The sequence below is a fragment of the Sipha flava genome, unplaced genomic scaffold (assembly GCF_003268045.1).
Source record: "Sipha flava isolate LNK unplaced genomic scaffold, YSA_version1 102_pilon_pilon, whole genome shotgun sequence".
NCBI classification, from domain to species: domain Eukaryota; kingdom Metazoa; phylum Arthropoda; class Insecta; order Hemiptera; family Aphididae; genus Sipha; species Sipha flava.
Genome location: NW_020271716.1, coordinates 97,181 through 118,214, shown reverse-complemented (window position 1 = coordinate 118,214; position 21,034 = coordinate 97,181). Strand labels below are relative to the sequence as shown.

At 35.4% G+C, this 21,034-nt stretch overlaps 1 protein-coding gene across 4 annotated transcripts in view; it reads left to right on the top strand.

Annotated features, from left to right (window-relative positions):
• Positions 1 to 21,034, top strand: part of LOC112681238 (neural-cadherin) — a 78,002-nt gene that overhangs the window by 28,565 nt on the left and 28,403 nt on the right. The window lies entirely within an intron of this gene.

Sequence of the window (21,034 nt, the reverse complement as noted above, 5' to 3'; positions counted from 1 at the left end):
CCGCCGCCGACCGTGCGCTGCGCACGCCGTCGCGGTATTTATACACACGTATAGAAATGTACGTTATACGTGTACGGTATCGCGTACGCACACTCGAACAGTATTTATTACGGTAGTGCGCGCGTACAAAACGCTTTTAATTTTTTTTTTTTTTTTATTCGTTTATCGTTTTCATATTTTCTCATCGTTCTCGTCGCGTCCCACGGTGCACACCGTATTTCACGCGCGTCCGTCGAATAGAGTATTACGGCCGCGTCCTATTAAACGACATGCGAGCCGCGTAGATCCGTCCGAGTCATTTATCACACGACGCAGACAACGCATCATTAAGAGAGACCGAGCTCTATTATAACGAAACCGATGTAAAAAATAAAACCGTAGTAATAATGAAAAAAATAAAGCGAAAATACGCGCCGCCGCCGTACAATGTACGTAAACGTATCCGCGTCCGACGCGCGCGCGTGTGCCCATCGCGAGTCGGCTGTGCGGCACACCACGCGATACGTGTATATTATAAATAATTGATTTTCTTCCGGAGGGCGTGATAACAACATCGCACATACTACGGGCGAAAAAAAGCGAGAACTAACGATCTTGCCTCGGCGAACGCAGTCGGCCCAATATTCACACATTACCTGAACATCGTATTACACACGTTGCGTAGGCGCCCGATTTTCGTAACGGTTGTTTTTTACACGCCGTTTTTACGATCCGACTGAACTGCCGCGTTCTCGTATTCCATTCCGTTGATCCGTTCGATAGGCACACGGCGGCACGAAAAGCGGCAGCGGAAGAGTGCCCTCCACACGGGACAGCAAACAAAAACGAACGACCGATCCACGGGCGCCGAATAAAACGTTATTGTTTTATTACCGTTCGAAAGAGAGGAGCGACGCGACATCATGCGAACCGCTTAACGCTTTTCGCCCGTGGCAACGCAACGTCGTGTGCGGTTCGCCGCGGGCCGCTAATTGGCGAGTGATGAAAAAAATAATAAAAATATTCTCGTGAGCCGTGCGGGTGTTCTTGTTACGCGCCGCACTCCTCGGTGGCCCTCTAAGGAACGGCACACACATTCGCAGACGAAAGTGGAGACGGATACATTTCAATTGCATCGTACGCGCCTTCGAGAACGTACAGAACTGTCGTTCCAGTGTGCGGTGTTCGCGCGTACACATTGTTTGTCGACGGAAACGTCGCGCTCGTTCGAGAATTTTCCATCGTTGTTAGACGCGTTGAGACCACGTTGCCAGTACGTTTGATTCCTCTTGATATTTTCAATGGCTTATTTGTTTCCTCTTGATGTTATCGATATCGAATTGTACACGGTTGTTGACAGAGCACAGTGTTCGCGCGCGATATTTTCGTCCGTCAAATACTGATAATAATAATATACTTTTCACCAATCGCCATGTTTCTGATGGTATTGGCTTTGCCGTTTGGAAAAAACTAAGACTCCTTTTCAGTAGCCGCGATTCCGCTAAAATATGCGTTACCGTCAAATTCTATCCGCGAAAGACCGTGCAGCGATTGCGATCGGACGACAGTCTCCATTCAGTCTCTAGGGTCGTAAAACTTACCCGGTTTGATCTGTACCCTAGACGACGAAAGACTACCGTCCGACCTTTGTGACACGTGTGGATATCAACTTTGACCTGATACCAAGCCTGCAAACATCAACCCACCCGTATCACGTAATGCTGTCACATTTTCGCAAATAAAAACAAAGCATTTTAACATTTGGGTTTGAACATTTTTATCACTCAATTTACTTTTTCGTATTATTTTCGTTCCCTTTACATTTAACAATAGCTGATTGGGTAGGTTTGAACGTAAGAATTAATGTCATCACGTAATAACATTGGGCATCGATCTAACTTTTAACACTATATAGGTACTCGTAAACGGTATGCAATATACGAGTTACGTTTTAACTTCGGCTTTAGACGCGCGTGCCTAGTTGGTCAGGACTGATAATTTCGTTTATATTTATACACGTGCACGTAAAAATATGTATACACCATGGGAAAATCGTCCGGGATACCCGGTCTCGAGTAAACTCGTATATGTTACGTTTACTGTGCATACCGGTATACGGTATAATAAATACGATTGGATTTATGTATTATATTGTATTCCTCGGGGGATTTTCGTACGCGGCATGCGATGCATTCGTATATCATATAATACCTGTACGACGACGATTCCAACAATAAGTTAAACATTTATAACGTGCAGCGGTGCGTGTGTGTATGATTATTGTTGAAACGAAGCGCGTGTACATCGGTACGTCGTATATAATATGTGTACACGTGTGTAGAATAGGTTTTTTGTCGTAGTACGCCGATGACGTTACGAAACGAATTTTAACGTGGTCGGGGATGGCCATTTAAATATATGATATTCAGGGAAGGTTTTCTAGTCCTTGTGAATATATTATACCGGAGCATAAAAAGAAAGATCTTAAAATTACAAATAAATGTAGATCGATTTAGTTTAGTTATTATTACTTAATATACATATATAAATATGACTTACGGACTACGGAGTACATAAATACAATATAGAGTTTAGCTTTATCGGATGAACGTCGTGGCAAAACTGTCGCGACTTAATATAATGTCGTAAACATGTAAATCAACGTAACGTCTACTCAGCAATGTCCATATTATACGAGTTGACATTAATAATATGTAACGATCGTTACAGAATATTCAAATAATCTGTGCCGGGGGACGTGGCGCTAACGAAAGCGTTAAACGTCAAAAGTTATGCGCGTATTGAAATAAAATAATCGTTTGTCGCGTTAATTTCGTTTTTCGGCTATGTTGCGCGCGACATGTTGATTTACATCGCGATATTTATGTTAACGTGGAAAATGTGTGCACGACGTTTAGTAGTGTCCAACTTATGCGGTGCGTAATGTATGTCTACGTATGTCTAAGTTACATGTGCAGATACGTGTGAAATAAATCGTAAATAAATATTTTATCGGAGATACGCGCGCGCGCGTCGTCATAATATATTTATATCGTTTCGTCGTTGTATTTTTTTTCTTTTACAGCGTTTTCGCGTTCTACGATACGAACCTCTCGCAGAACGCATAAACAGTAATAATTACCGGCCGCTCCGAAAGAGTACTAAATTTGTTATCCAACTAAACAAGAGGATATGAGATGCATCCGCAATAATTTATCGGTTCGTTCTTGAATTTCAATACCACTCAACCGGAGTCTCAATCCTCGCCGACAGAAACGCTTGATATACCTTATAAAAAAAATTATATTCTCATCTCTAGTCTAATAATGCTATGTTATATTTTTAATCGTGTTATTTGCTAAATATTTACTATGCGAGAAGTTCGCAGTGTATTTCGTTCAATAATGTAATGTATGCAGGATACGTTAACTTCGACGAGACTCTAGAAAATAAAATACGTCTTTAGGAAAAAATAACAATTATATACTGTATTTCTTGTACCTCGATAAACTTTTTTAACGTTTCAATGTAAAAAATTTCATTTTTAACGCGTACATTTTTTTTTTCGTACGAAGCGCGAATGATAAAGTTTTAATTCTATGTATAGTATTTCTCGATTTTATCTTTTCTTTGTGCACTGTGCAAAACGTTTGAATTGCTATTTTCGTTTCTAAGGATCGACTGAGTCAGCAACGAGTTCAATCGACGTTTATTTTTAGACCAAAAAATAGTAAAAATACAAAAATACTCTATTATTTGTAAACACTATACCTTCCATTTATTTTTCATCAGGTAAAATGAATGAAAAAATACTGCATCTTATATTTTATGACTTAAAAAAAAAAAGAATCAAATGCTTGGGCTGATTTGTATTCCAGTGTCGTTGATGTACGCTGTAGCCAATAAATATTAATTTATTGTTGATAATAATAATGACAAAAAATCATTGGAGGTATATCGGAGCGTATTTGTACTCACCTCGAAACTGTCAATGGATAATTGATCATAATTTTAAACAGTCATCGGTGTATAATTTTTATTTGATCGATGAGAATTGCACAACAATGTGATATAATATTATAATAATGCAAAGAAAATACAAAAAAAAAAGCAAGGCTTCACCTTCGTGGGCTGTTTGCTGTTTATAAAATACATAATGATTGTATATTATATATATATCAATATGTTGCCTTAATACCCTAATATTGTAGTATAATGTGGTATCATGTGCATCCGGTAAAGCGTGTATAACATACGAGTACTCTAATATTAAAATTGTTATTGCGTTTGCCGTCGTTCGGCGGTTTATGTAAACACACAGTATACCCATACTATCGTATGTTTAATATTTAAAATACTATAATTTATAAATGTACATTACCTTATTCCGTGCTATATAATATATTAATATTAATTATTCTACGTGATACCCCGTGTATGCTCGTTGCATTATTATTATTATTGTTATTATTATTGCAGTTCACTCGAGCAAAAAAGTTATAATCCGAGAAGAGGAGAATTTGTTTCAATTATTAATATGATTTCTTAAACGAATCCGCATAAATAGTGGCATAATAATACATAATAAATAAAAAAAAAAATGTAATATACATTAAGTATAATATATATACTGCAATGAGGTAGATAGAAACGATAGCACATTTAATTTTAATGGAAAATATATTTTTCTGGTTTTTAAAAAGAAAACTTATAAAAAAACCGATTCCCCTTCAGCTCATTGAACAAGCAAAGCTAAAAGATGACTGTTTTATAGGTGGATTAAAAATATAGAAGTATGGGTGTGTTTTTATTAATAAGTATATTATATTTAAAAATTATTTTTTTTATCGAATTCAAAAACCAACGCGTTGAAAAAAGCTATAGTGTATTTTGAAAAATCGAAAGTAAAATTTTTAACTTACAACTTTATCGGTGTAATATTTTACAATATTTTAATTTATTTTCGTATACTTCATGATTCGAGAAACTCAAGTTGAAATTTCCATCGTAAAATATTAGCGGTTTCATCAGTGGACATCCAAAAGTAGTATATACCGTCCTAAAATGGATATACATTATAATACTTTTATACATAGTCCTATCGTCGTCTTACAAACTTTTAATGCTTTAAGTCAGTAAATGTACCGCACAACAGTGAATACATTTCAATTTATTACGTCGTGATACACATCAGTATTGCTACTCGTATTCAATAAAACTTTTAAAACATTTTTACCGTCCGCAAAAAAGTGTTTTCCAATAGGAAAAACGTACCGCATCATTTGCATAAGCAATTCAACTCCGATCGATACCCACCGAACTGTTATTCGGGTACGCTTGTTACACATTAATTATACGTCTGTCATTAATAAAACAGTCGTGTTGTGTTGTGCGTTGTATAATAAATCTAAAAACAAGAAAATATTGACTTTATCTACTTATAAATCCTCACGGAACAATATTATTATAACACATCGGATTTCGATGTTTAGTCACTCTCACGATGAGTGTCGAAAGTAATGAATGATTATTACATTATGTGAAATTGTGCGGCGATGTCTATGCATATAAACTATTAATTCACTGTGATAAACATCATGAGACGGTGATTTTATAATATTACAGATTATTCGTTCCACTCCGTGTGTATTCCGATGGGAATTGTTCGGATTTTTACGCATTTTACGCACACGTGGTGCGTGTTGTTCTGTTGTGCTTCTGTGTGACATGATTAAGTGTCATTACTGTTCTTGTTAGTACAGTGGGTTTAAGACGCGACTTCTCATCGGACCGCTAAAAATAAACTTTGATTTTAACTGTTTTCACAAAATCCATTTCGAAGCGTTTCGCCGGAGACGAAAAGCAGTCGAAGAAAAATAAAACGGTACACATCGTAACGAAAACATTTTTATTTATCAAGAAAACGAAATGAACGCAAATTGTGTAAAGTGTCTTTCAAACTTTTAAGGGGCAAACTTATTTTTAAATTAATCGTCGCGCTTAAAATTATATTAAATGAAACGCACGTGTTGTAAATTACTCGGTTTCGTGAAACCGTCCAAGACCAGGAATCTAAAATATACGTAGGTAACTTATCTATTGCCATAGGAATACGTAATTATAAACAGACAATAGAAATCGTTGGAACTCGTGCCCCCGGTTTTTTGCGTAATGTAATCTACGGCAAAAGTTTCCAAGATTAGAGAAAAATATTTATATTTTATTCATATTTTATATCGGAACTCAGCAACATATAAACATATTAAATCGTATTCGAAGAACTAAACGGATCGTTTAGAATCGAATATTTAAGGGGCGGACGTACGTACCGTTCTGTTAACTCCTTGTTCCTGCGTACGATGACAAAACGACGTGAACGAAATCCATGCGAATCGCGCCCATTATTATTATTATTATTTATCGCAAAATCATACATACCTATCGGGTTGATTTTTACTCTATGTCACAGTGGTTCAGATATATTTCGCCCCGGACCTCCGCGGAAAACATTGTTCAGGTATCCGCCGAAATGCGCGGAACGGTGCTCGCGCACGTACACTTGCACCTGGTTTAACGATTTTTCGTTTTCAAGCACTACAACTACTACTCGTCGTACTACTACTGCTACATCATTACTACATCGACCACCGTGGACGTGTAACGCGATATCCTTGCACCCATACCTGCGGCGCCGCGCGTTACTCGTGTACGTTTTATCATAATAAACGCATTTGTATTTTCGTCCGCGCACGGACTTTGGTGTACGAACGCTGCGGACCGCCGTGTAGGTTTTCATTATTGTTATTTTATTTTATCTTTTTATTCCACCGTTCCGGCCGACGTCAGGTTACGCGCGTCGTAAAAAAAAACCCGAACGATTGCTCGCGCGCGCGTTATTATTATTATTATCGTGTACAGTACAAAAAACGCACTCTACAAATGAACAACAATAATAACAACGATCCATTGTTGTCCGTCCGCTCGGTATTATATGTTTAATGGTACGCGTACACCTAAAGCGAACTATGCGCGCGCGTACACCGGGAGATCCGAGCCGGTGCCGCGGCCGCGCGCGCGTACCTAAAACCACACATACCGTACCCGGTAACTGTGCGTACGTATACCGGATCGTTGTAGCGCGTACGGTTGCGCGTTAACCGGCACGGCGGTGGCGTTCGCGCGGGGAACGCGCTGTACGGACCGGTGCGCTTTCCGCCTCCGTCCTCCCTCCGGGTCCGGTGCCGACAGCCGCCGCATTCGGATGAAACGGTTTTTTTTTTTCTTTCTTTTTGAAGTGTACGCGCGCACATGCGCACGGCTCTGGAGTGCAGTGCCGCGGTACGCGCATACGTGTACGTTTAATATTTACGTTGCGCCGTAGATGCGACCGCGGACCGAGAACGGACCGTGTACGACGCGCGCGTTACCGAACAACAAAAAACCCGCGCGTAACGATTATTCCGTCACATTCCATTGACACGCGTTCTGCTCGAAATCACGTGAAAATCGCGCTCTCTCTCTCTCTCTCTCTCTCTCTATCGCTCTTCCTTTCGTTCGCTCGCCGTGTCTGTTTCCGTGCCGCGCACCCGTTGCGACGCGCGTACACAACTCACGAGATTGTCCGCAGCGCGTGGACCATAACGTGTGCCGCCGGTGCAATGCGATTTTTCGAAACGATCACAAAATTGACAAATTAATTCATCCGGCTCACGCGACGTTTCAATTTCGAACAGCCGCGCCCAGGCGAGTGCGTACTGCGACTTTTTTACCCCTACCGTCGGGCTTTTCGACGGTAAAATCGCATCGCGCATCAGTCACATACCGTCATGGTATTTGGTCGGTGCCGGAAGATACCATTCGTGTTATGTTTTCTTCTCGTTTTTTTGTTCCTATGCACCGACGAGTAATTGCAACGAATCGTACAATAATCCCGTTTGTACATGTTTTGCCGACTATTGTGCCGTTCACGGCTTCAAAAAAATACCCGTACCGCCGATAAAGATTTTGACACGTTAACATGTTTACTATCGGTTTCAACATTTTAAGATATACGTACATACGACGTATCTAATATTATTTTCACGAAAGTGATGTTTATCATTACAATATTTTGGCTTTTGTCATCGGGACAAGTGTCTATCCAATTTTATGGCTTGTGATTACAGTACGAGCCTATAAAATGCTTTTATTACGTGACGAGCTTCCGTTACGGTTAGACATTCGACACGTACGTACTCGGTGCATTATTGCTCAGGATCACTTTTCGAACGTGATGACTTCCGTGCGCACTGCTTTCGAAAAATATCATGTACACGAATAATCCTATATATATGTGATAAAAAAACGTATCCACGCAGTGTTTTTCGGCTTTTTTCTATTCTTAAGTTTAATATACGCGTGTGATCCGGGCTAGCGAGATATTTATCCGTACATAAGCCCTTATGGCCCGTCCCTGGAATACGATTTCGGTGCTACCGCTCAGTCGTTTGGACTGCTTTGCGTGTACTGCCTCATCTATACGTGTACACCTGTAAACGGTGGCTTGTGTTTACCGAGGAAGAGTACCGAGGAATTGTGAAAATCTAATAGCAGTCGAGACGACATGTATATTGAACACACTGTCACGCGCGTGCATGTTCACGTATATCGTACTTAAATATATGTGTGTGTGCCACGTACATTAGATATGTGAGGGCACGTATGATATAGAAAGAAGGAAAGGAAAGGAGAGAAAAAACGCCGCTGCAGATTTCAATCGATTACACATCGTCTCTTGTCGCCCTTTTCCCGCTCCCCCCTTAGCCCACCTTCCGTACCCGCGTCCCCTTAACCGTCGCCATCATATCCTGTCGTCGTGCGCGCTGTGCAACGACGGCGGTGGCGGATTCTTCACGTCCCGCAAAACGACCCCACGCGAACATTCCCCATACCGTGCCACCGACAACTGTACACGTTTACACGCGGACTTCCACGTGTGTTATTTGGTTAGAGTTTTTGCGTACAGCGCACAGCGTTTTTCCGCGCGACGACCGATATGTACGTCCGACGAGCATGTGTCCCGGGGGCCCCAATCGACAACACTTCCACTAATCCGTCGCTTTTGTCCCGCTGTTTGTACTGCGATGTGACCACAACCTTGCGTGGTTCGATTGTAAATAAAATGACAAAAGGAATAGTTTGAACGTTATCGCTTTTGGTCTTCACAAAGGCGACAAAGAGTTTTACCGGTCGTGTACGAATTTATTTTTCGAAATCTGTAAAAATCGCGGCGCAGAGGTGTGCTTTCGAGAGTACAAGTCAACAAACGTATGAGTCCTCACATTTATTTTCACCTAGTTGAGTTCTGTTTGAGTCTCTAGCCGTAGATGTACAATATATGTATATACTATTATTATCTTAGTTCTTAGATCGAAAACGGTGAAATATTTTTTTTTTAAATAACCCGTTATTGAGATGATTTATTTGATGCGATTTGGGCTCGTACTATTCGGATAAGTTACAACCGTTTCCGTCAGATTTTATTATAAAATCATATTATTTTAATAATAATACGAAAAGTATTAGAATATTTCGGTCGGACGCAATACCTCTTGGCTTCTTATATGTGCGTTACGCGACCGGGTGGTATCGGATTTTGGAAAACGTTTCGGGTCGGCCTCGGTATGTCGATAAATCATGTGAGTAAACCCGAAGTGTTTTTATTCGTCGAGTGTTCGATATTATTATTATGATAATAAAACAAAATTAGAAATCTGTTCAGACGTTTGTTTTGAAAATAAAATTGATTATTGTTCAGTAGTTACTACACAGCATAATTTTACGCTTATGTGAACACTTTGATCGTTAATATCGATAAAACGCGATATCGAGTTTCGGGAGTTACAAGAACGAAGAGAAGGTCCAAACCGTTAGTAAGCCTAGTAAGCCCACCGCTGATTTAAACAACGCGTTTTCGATTCGAAACCGGGTACAGGAATACTGTGTGCAAAACGTGTCATCACGACCACGCGGCCGGAAGTTGTAGCCGTAGACGACTCCCCATCACCACTCGCGTGTTGTCCTGCTATATAGTACTGTTTTCTCGCCCGTGGCATCGGTGACGCGATTAGGATAATTCTAGGCAGCGCTCAGCGTTTGAGCGAAACGGTCGGAACTCTAAGTATAATCTTAAGTATAATCTCGTTGTAGTGGTGATTTACGCTAGTGGCATCGTCACACAATTTATTTTTATGCGGCAACTTATACGTGCGCAGTGCGATTGTTGTATTATTTTTCATGTCCGTTTACGTCACGGTAAATCTCACCACTACGGATTTGTTGGACATTGAACGCCAACGATCAACCTGTATTTAATACGTAAGTCTTACGAACCTCAGACATTACTAATTGGTATTCGAGTATAGGTAACATTTATTTGTTCTGTTAAGAAATATTTTTTCGGTTCTATTCTAATAACTGATAATTCGAATAGCCCGTCGGCTTATGAATTATTTTCGTTTCGTATTTGTATCATCGGAAATTATTGAAGGCGCGTACATTTAAAAATGTTAGCGACCCCTGGAAGAGAGCACATCTAGTTGTGCCGCTGCTGCGCAATGCGATGCGCGTTGTATACATCTGCGCGGAGCGATTTTCAGCCGAGAAAAAAAGGGTACACGGACGACCGCGGTTGAATAGGGGTGGAGCACACGAAACGCACACTTTTATCCGAAACCAACTTACAAAATAATAATAATACACGATACGTGTACGCCACTGATGTACAAATGTGTACAATAAAATTCATAAGTGTATAATACGAGCTACGCACGCTACCGGATTGCCCGCCGACTCCTACGCGTGCGTGGCAAGACTCCACGGCGTCTTCTCCTCCCGCTGCAGTGGCGTATAATAATATCGTACACAGTAACTCTATACTAGGAGATTTCCATTAATTTCCGCCAAAATTATACCGTAAAAGCATGTACGCTTGTATATGAGTACACATGTATTCGCAAATTATATTTGAAAATTAACGTGAATTCATTATACGCGCACGTTATTCGTCGTAAGAGTATTCCTGTCTCGTATGGTAATATATATGTACATATATGTACATATATATTACCGTGTTGTTGACCGTAATATATTATACTGTTAAACCATTGCGACCGAAACAAACTAGCGGTTATAGACGATGTTTAATATTCATGTATACTTGTGTGCATATAATTTCATCATTCGGTAATAAGGGTTAACGGATGATTGGAATAGCGAAACGTTTCGCGAATTCGTAAATTATAAGCTTCGTCCATCCTTTAACGGTTGGATGTGTGCGAATCGACCGAGTTTAAAACGAAAAGCTACACATAAACATTATAATACGTACTCTTGATCAGTGATGGTTTTACGGGGGAGGGATCGGTGAACCCCCCACATGAGCCACATAAAAACTAAAAATATGAATGAGCAAACAGACGTCTTAAAAAACGTCTTTGCGATAATTTTATGTCAAAACTGTTTACTGTTTACAAAAATGTTTGCTCCATTAGAAGTTTGGTTGTTAATTAAGTTTGAATAAAAAATAATTTTTGTTTTAATTTTTTTATTGATACCTATATTTTTATGTTATTCCATTGTGGTATAAAGTTTATAGAACTTAAAATTGCTTCTCATATATCGAGCAATAGGAAAAAATAAATGGGATATGTAAGCAAATTGAAAGTATATCCAAAATATTTTCGTTCCCCTCCCTTGTGGCTTCTCAAGAATCTTTACTGGTCTTGATGTATAATATATGTATATATTGCTCGTTGTTATTTTCGAAGTTGTCGTTCCATAGTCTTACTTGTTTATTATCTATAAATCATAATAGTTTATTGTCATGTACGTTTTTGTTACCGGAAGAATTCGAAATTACGACGCTTAGTCATTGTACATGCAATGTCCGTATAGTGGGTAATGCGTGTAATACGAACTTTTTAGGGTTATATACGATGTGAGATGTTACCTAACATTAATCAGACAATATATGAGATGATGCACCGTAATTAGCCGTTTCGCTCAAATTATTTTTGATGAACATTATCACAGGCTTCGTTATTCGCCCTTGTAAAACTTCAGTTCGCGATAATGGTCGATTGTTCCATCCAGATTTCGTTAGTAGACTAACGGCTTAAGTTATAATCATTTTTCGGAGTGTTCCAGCGGATAAACTTAGGGGTGAGATTATGTCGACTGCTCGGAAATGTTCGGAGTAAAGATTTGCAAACAATAAGCTGTTTTTACACGGGCGCGTAATAAGTGTTTACCTAAAAATAATTATTATAAATTCTCAGTACTATTCGCCATTCGTCGTTAGCTTCTCCGAATAAATACGTTGCATGTTGCATAATAAACTCTCGAACGCGCTGGGAAGGTTTAATAACAAAAAAAAAAAAAAAATAAATGAATAATAAATAATCAACTGTTGAAAATCATAAACATGTTTCGTCTTCGTCCGGAGCCACTTCGGAATTACGAAAAACGCTCTGATATGCTTCGCGTAAAAGCCGCGTGGAAATGAAAAAAAAACATTTTTCACTGTTTCGGTTGATAATACTCGTACAATGCTGTTAGACTTGGTCCAACCGGTATCCATAATATTACGCGATAACTGTTTATGATACACAACCCCTTGGAAATCCGGCGTATTTTATATTTCGTTTTTCCGGCGACACGTATTCGAGATCTCACCTCCAAGAAGGTCCGGAGGGTTTATTAAATTGAGTTTTCCCCGGCTTACGTGTACCGAGAAATCTAACGAATCTGGGACCGCGTGGTTTTCCAAATACGCGCCCGCTGTGTTTACCCGCTCCGTCCGTCATCGCGCGACGTACAAACGGTACACGATGTACACGTCAAGAGTAGGAGCGGGTTTCATCATTAACCAAGAGAGGGTCTAATGGAAGTTTAAGAATTTAGTTAGTTGGTTTTTAAATCTAAATAAAATTTTAAATTATAAAATATGTTTTTGAGTCTCTCATAAGTAAGTCATTTTTTTCTCAATAACGACAAAGTTTAAATAGTTACATTATTGGTATCAATTTTAATCTGAAACCATTTTAAAATATAGGTAAATACATATAACAAAAGTGAGCTATTTATTTATAAAAAAAATATAGAAAATAGGTACCATATTCATTAATGACCATTGACGATATTTTATTATAATTATTATTATATAATAATACTTTGTTTTATAATATAGATAGCTTAGTCTCAAGGGGAGGTGGGAGCTAATGCCCCCTTATCCACTCCCTTAAACCCGCCCATGGTCAAGAGTGACACGCGTTCCGTGCGCGTACCGTAATCACAATAATACATAGACAGGTATAGATTAGATTTATAAATGGACATAGTACGCGTCAAATCGCACACGGACGTTTCGCTGACCGATTGAATTGCGAACCGTGAGCGCATGCATAAAATATATTATCATCTGTACGGCGGACGTTGCACAAATGTTACATGCATGTGTGCGTGTTGCGTAGAGAAAATCCGATTTTGCCGTGTTCGGACACGCGTCAGAGAGGTGTCCATCGTTTGTCATCGGCGCGATTTCGAATCGATGGTTTTGCCCGTCGGCTATTATTCGTGACGTGGTACTGCACACGCCCGTCGGAATATTTTTCCATGAATCCTGGTATTTTATAGTTGGAACGATGAAATAAAATAATCTTTGCTCTCGAAGGGTAATGAATAATAAAATGGGGTTTTTTTTTTTTTTACTGTAAACGGATGAAGATTGCCATAAAATTGATTTATTATTGTTAAAGATTCGAATTTTGAGCGGAGAGAATGTCATATTTTTAGACCTCCCCCCCCCCTTACCGTCGAAATAAATCGGTGTCGGGCACGCATACGGTTTTACTCGTGATGCAATAGACCAGGTACGGATATCGGCATTTTAGTCTTGTGTTGCGCGGACACGATCGAACAAACCGATCTCCAGCTACATCTCGTCGGTTTATCAATTATCACGAGTTCGGACTTGACGGTAACCGAATATCTCGATTTAATCCAAACTTTTTTAGCAAAAATATTTGCCCATTAAATTAGTGTTAATCCTGTTTTTTTGTGTTGTTAATCCTCTCCGTGTTGATATTGTTCTTCGGTAAATATTATTGCCTTAAATAAGTAAACTGTCTACGATGTGCAACATGAAATAATTAATTGCTTACAAGTTGATGTAATCGTGTTCGACAATAATTTGACGAACTACGGGAGTAGGTATGCGCTTATCACAAAGATATAATACACAAACAATGAAAACCAGAATGCTAATATGCAACCGGGGAAAGTCCAGCGCCATATTGCACTATTGTGAAGTGTTGGATCGAAGTGTATGCGTATCCATAAGACCTTGTGCATCACACCTAGTTGGTTACTGTCCAATGTCCGTCGCGGTGTGTGAACATCACGAGCATTGTGAATTCTTATCGGACAGAAAATCGCGTCGGTTTTCGCCGATTTCCGCGTAATGATTGGGCGTTTATGCGATTATTGCGTTTATGTTATTCGATTTTGACGGAGCAGCGTTAACGTAAATACGGCGTTCGGACATAATTTTACGCCGATGAAACGAAATTGATCCAATCTATAAATGGAAATATCATATCATCATATCGAATCACTATTTATTATAATACGGGAATTTTTTCTCCCTCGAAAGAAAGTGAACGTTTCCGGACTGATTTCTACCGTAAATAGCAAAACGGTATTTGAATAAAAATATTATTTCGGTCGGTAAACAAATATCGAATAACGTTTGATTTTTTTTATATTCACTCGGTCAACGTTAATTCCCATTACTAAGATCCCGCTGGTCACTTATCGATAAATCAATTTTTTTTTTCATCCGTACAGCCCTCATATTTTGTTTAATAACGTTAAACTACCACCCACGACCTTTGTACCGATACGATGCGAACAGTGCGTAGGAAATTGAATAAAAAAACGTTGAAATCCAATAAATTTAATATTTATAAATTAATTTTAATCTGCGGTTGAAGGAATACGATCCATCTTCGTTGTACTTAACGAGAGATTCTCTTAAAATAACCCCTATCTTTTAAACGATTAAATATAATTTCCGGGATAAAACCGTTCTCCGGTTTGTACTGTACACTTTGCCCGGTGCGCACAATAATTATGTATCGATTGAGCTTGTGGTTGTATCACAGATGCCTTTGTGCATCCGACAATGTGAATTTATTTCACATTTCGTTTCCCAGGAATACGTGTGTACGACGTACAACGCGCGTTGTAAAGACAGCGAAATGCCCATGTCTTTGATGATCGTTTTGCCATTGAAATGTTACAGTTTTGTTGGCTGTTACTATCAAAGCCTTTGAAGACTTGTTATTTACAGTGAAGATTAATCTTTTACCAACAATATACACACACATATATACGTATCTACATATAAAATATTATACACACGTGAATATAATATTTTATATTATATACTTGAATACCAAATTAAGACCGTAGAAATTCGTTTATAGGTAACGATAGTTTTGGTAAACAATTATGCATAATTATTTTTTAACGGGAATTCGTTTAAAACATTTTTTCACAAATATTATGGTAAAAATATTCCACAAAAATGCAAATAAAAAATTAAATAGATCACAAAATTACAAAACTATAAATATTGAATTACTTAAAAATCGTTTAATTTTTGGATAATATTATTTTTCACAAACATTTTCGTAAAAAAAAAAAAATATTGCATTTCAATACAGTTTTCCTTGTAAAATATTTATTTTATACACAGGTACATTGTATATAGCAGTGGTTCATAACCTTTTGTGGATCATGGACCCCTGCTGAAAGATTTTTAGAAATTGCTGACCTCCCCCCCCTTACCAATTTTTTTTTAATACATTTTTATTTACAAAACATCTCATGTTATTAAAACCAAAATTATTATAATGATTTTATATAATAAATTATATTAGTAGACATAACAAAACATACATACATTATAGTTATTTTTATTACATTTAATTTTTCAGTTAATTTAAATTTAATTATTTTAATTATAATTATTTTTTTTTTTTAATATTCTTAAAATTTAATTTTTATTAACTTAATGTGATGGTTGGTGTTATACTTAAGATTCAAATTCGCAGACCCCCGAAATAAGTATCGCGGACCCCTAGAGGGCTGCGGACCACAGGTTAAGAACCGTTGATATATAGTTGATATACTCTTGTATAATATTAAAAAATATTAAAATAGAATTATACTTAAATAAACTAAAAATAGTATCGATCTATAAACTAATTTTTAACATTTTTTCTCCCAAAAACATACGGAAAAATTGATATAATATATTATAATACGAAACATTTTATTGATGCGACTCTTTTTTCCCAAAAACAACGAATTTAGTTATTTTATTATTTAAAAATATTTGTTGAAATTTGAATTTTATTTAATAATTTTCAATTTATGTAATGATTCTTTTACATATAACTACACATATTATTATAAAATCATAAGATATATTTTCGTAATCAAAAATTTAACTTAAAATCGTTACTTCAGACTTTATGCATAAACGTATATACTTTAGAGTAACAAATAATAATAATTTATAAATTACAATTTTTTGCTTTAGGGTTTATTATTAAATAACACATAGTATATTAACCGATCTGGCATAACTGATTATGTAGAGGATGACTGTTATTTTTAAAAAATATAATAAACGTTGTTTGTATTTAAAACGTAATATTGATAGTAAAATATAATTTATTATTAATAAAACTTCATAACTTATTAAATATTTTTCTTAGCTAGTATTTTTTATTTTTTGTTCTATTTGTTGTAATTCGTATAACATTAACTTGGTGTTCTAGAACAGTACATATGTAATGGAATGTATTTATATTTTTAAAACAAAGTAACTAAATATTTTAAGATTTGTTTTTTAAAGATTTTTCAAGTGTCTATGTTAATTGTCAGTAATAAAAAACAAAATTGATTAAAACCAGTAGTGTACTCGTATTCTTATACGCTTACAAATATAATATCTTAATCTAAAACAGGCGCCACGTACACATGGCACTTATGTATAGCAATGTGGTGTGGTATTTTTTAGGTATTTTATGTATTTGGTATGTATAACTCAAGGATAATGTTAGATGTCACATACACGCACAAACACACACATATACACTACACGCCCACATCCGCTTTAATATACAAAAATACATTAAAATATCTATAATCTATACAATGTATTTTTAAAAGCCCTATTCGATATTATAATGTATTTGATTAGTTTATAAATAAGATATTTATACCTACTCACGGCATTAGCAATCATCAATGTCGCTCCGATTGCTTTAGGTCAGTTTAATAAATAGAACATAGGTAACACGTATGTAATAAAACCTAGCCTAGAGATTCACCTACGTATATATCATAATCATTTATTATACTATATTTTTACTTCGGTTAAGTGAGCTAGAAGAAACATAAAGTATGGAATAAATCATAGACGTTTTATTTTTTTGTTTTTCTACTTTAAATATATTAGAATTTCCAAGAAAAGTGATTAAATACTAATTATTACTATTATAATCATATTATTTTATTCATTATTAATTTGTACAAAACGAATCGTCTAACGATGATGAAATCGATGTGGAATGTTTGCACTTATTTCACATTATTTTCGATTCATTTTTATTTCATATTTAATCGAACTTTAAAAAATTAATACTTATCAAAGTGTACTGTGTTATACACAAATCATCATGTATAAATAGTTACGTCTTAAATATAATAAAGAAACAATTAATTTTCTGTGTTAAGTCTATTAAATGAATGTTTTTACAGTTTCAAGTGCATATACCTACAGTATTTTTATAAAATACAAAACCAACGGTTTGATATTTTTACGTAATTATTGTATGGTATTAATTTTTCATAATTACAACCCCCAATTTTGGTTCAAATTCTAAAGTAAAATGATTATTAAATATTAAGCGAATAGTTTGTTATTTATAAGTGTTCAATTTTTAGAGGATTCGAATAGTAGTGCAATACAAATAATGAATAAAATATGACTTCCCTGTCACTCCATTTCTCTTATCAAAAACTTTAAACATTTATAATTAGTATAAACTATACGCGTCTGAAATTTGACATGTATATGTTAAGATCTTTAAACAATTATTATTTTACATCAGAGTTTGAAACTCAATTTAAGGGTTGCTTACTAAGATAAAACAAAACCTAATAAACAGTTTCAGACTTTCAACTTAAAATAAATTAAAAACGCAATCTTTTGAAAAATAAAAAATGTAATTTCTAAGGAAATGAATGAAGTAAGTTAAATAGATTATCTGGTGATGTATGTGTTTAACTACAAAATTAAATTATTTCAAGAGTTACAATTATAACTTTACTCTTTATAATGCATGAAAATAAATAATTGTCGACAGTTTGAATGATGTATGTCTAAGAAATCATAAGGCGAAACCTTGTAAATTATCTCACAAAACATTATACCGGAGGGGGCGATTCATCATGAATTCGATATTTTTTAACTCTAACAAGACGAAATGTACACCTAAAAGCATACCATACAAAAATTGTTTAAAATAAAGACGGATGACGTATTTTTGTATAATATATTTTACATAAGTGAAACGTATATTTCTAGTTTATGATTGAATATATATTTATAAAAAAAACGTATACCCGAAACTAATCCAATCTCTTTTTCTTTTGCATACTTATATATTATTCTCATAAGCCATAAAGTAATATTTCACTTAACGAATTAAAAACTATCTACTTAATTAAAACTTACTCGTAGTTACATGAATAGATAAAATGTACCAATGAACATATCTGTAGAGATTAATCCATTAAAAAAAAAAAATAAATATACTTTATCACACATATTATTTATATTGATTCATTCCTACATAGCGACTAAAACGATGAAATGCTCGTATTTTAAAATTTGATACCGCAACTATGACCAGCTAAATGATTATCTACTAAGTTAAACAAAATAACTTAAACTGATGACGAAAATAGTACAAATAATTAAAATACAAAAATTTGAATCAATTGTTAATGGTTATTACTAGGAATCGTTTATGAAATTGCAGATTTTTCTATTGATCTAATTTAATGTGGACCTGAAAACAAATTTGATTCAAGTTCTTCTGAATCAAATAATAGTATTTTTATGTTGCATATTTGATTATTTATGATTTTATATTTGAAATGCATATTTTTGGAATTTTAAGAATATGAATACATATTTCAATCAATTTTCGAAATTTTTAAAAATAATATTGAATTTAAGGAGTATATAAATTATAAATGATTGATCTGTATAATTGTCTTAGTTTATATTATTTTTAGATTTATATTTGATCGTATTAAAATATTTATTGTATCCACAGCGCAACGCTCATTTGTAAATTAGTATATATTTTAAAAATAAAAAATATAAAATAACGAGTAATTAAAATCAAATATTTATAAATTATAATTTATTTTCTAATCCTAAAGCTAAAATAAATTTTATTCCGCATATTTGATATATTTTTTAAAGCAAAAATACATACATATTACAGTAATTTTAAGTACATAAACATCTGAACCATAGTTATTATAATATCGTATATATTTTTAGTATTGCACTGTAACCATTTCAATATCGATTGCTATCTCGTTGAGCAATCAATTTACCTTATAAATGATGGTTCTATTTGATTGTCCGATAAACTTTTTACTATCGTAAGGATTTTTAAGGTGTGCCGTCGTAGTATGAACATGATCAGCGAAATGCGTTTCACAGAACTTACACATTTCATGTAAATCACATAAACAGTTGTACGGTTATAAGTCAGTTATAGTTACACATCAGATACTGCAATGAAAATAACACATTTTAAAATATTATCCGTAGAAAATAAAAAAGTTACATCGACGAGAATTATTATTGCACTATTATACTAATGATTATTTTTATGAGTAAAACATCAATTGGAATATACAGAAGTTAAAAGTTTAACATTAAAGTGATTTATAATTGTAATGCTTATCGAATCGTAGTTTTTACGAAACGAGTATCGAGCGCGAACAACATATCATTATAATGATCAACGATTATTCAAAATTAAAATAACAAAATTTAATTTAATTTTGAGAAACACAATTGGGAATGATGGATACAATGTATCTAAAAACGTGATTGGCTTAACCAAATTATATGTGCATTATGATTATAATAAACAAAATTATACGATTCTGCGCGAAATTTCACGTAATCATTATGAAAACATTAACATATTATTATATATTTCATCATGACGAATATTCCGTATACGAATGTACACATACACAGTATATACGCGTGTGTTTGTGTGTGTGTGTGTGTGTGTGTGTTTAAACAAATTGGTCGCGTTCGCAGAAATCCAAACGAGCTGGTTATGATTTATTTATACTTGAATAGAGATTTTTTTTTTATTGCAATTTAAAAAATAATTTCATTAGTTTTCAATAATAATGTTTTGTATTTTACTCGGCATACCGTATAAAGTTTTTTGACGTCTATAGATATACATACCTGCGCTACTCAAATAAAAGGAAAAACAAATTTATAACAATTTCAAATCCTATTTCGTTTTTTCGTGTACGGAAACAGTTATAGCAACTCGACGATTCGCAGCAACTGCGGCAGCTCCGAGCTTGTTTTTATTTTATTTTTGGTCACGTACTGCGCACCAGTAACTTTTATAGCGAATTTTCCTTGTTGGAAAATATCGAAGTGCGGGAACGTATCGGATTCCATTTGTATCAGATAAATTAAGCCGTTCGGAGTGCCTGTGCACATCCCCTACGCGCACGATACGTTTTCCCACTCGACGCCGTAAAAGACGGTAAAAATATTCCGTTCGTATGGCGTGGAGTTTCATTTAATCCGAAAACTTTTCGAATAGTGCGCGTCTTATTGTTCGTCACACACTAATTAAAAACATCGTTTCTAAACCTT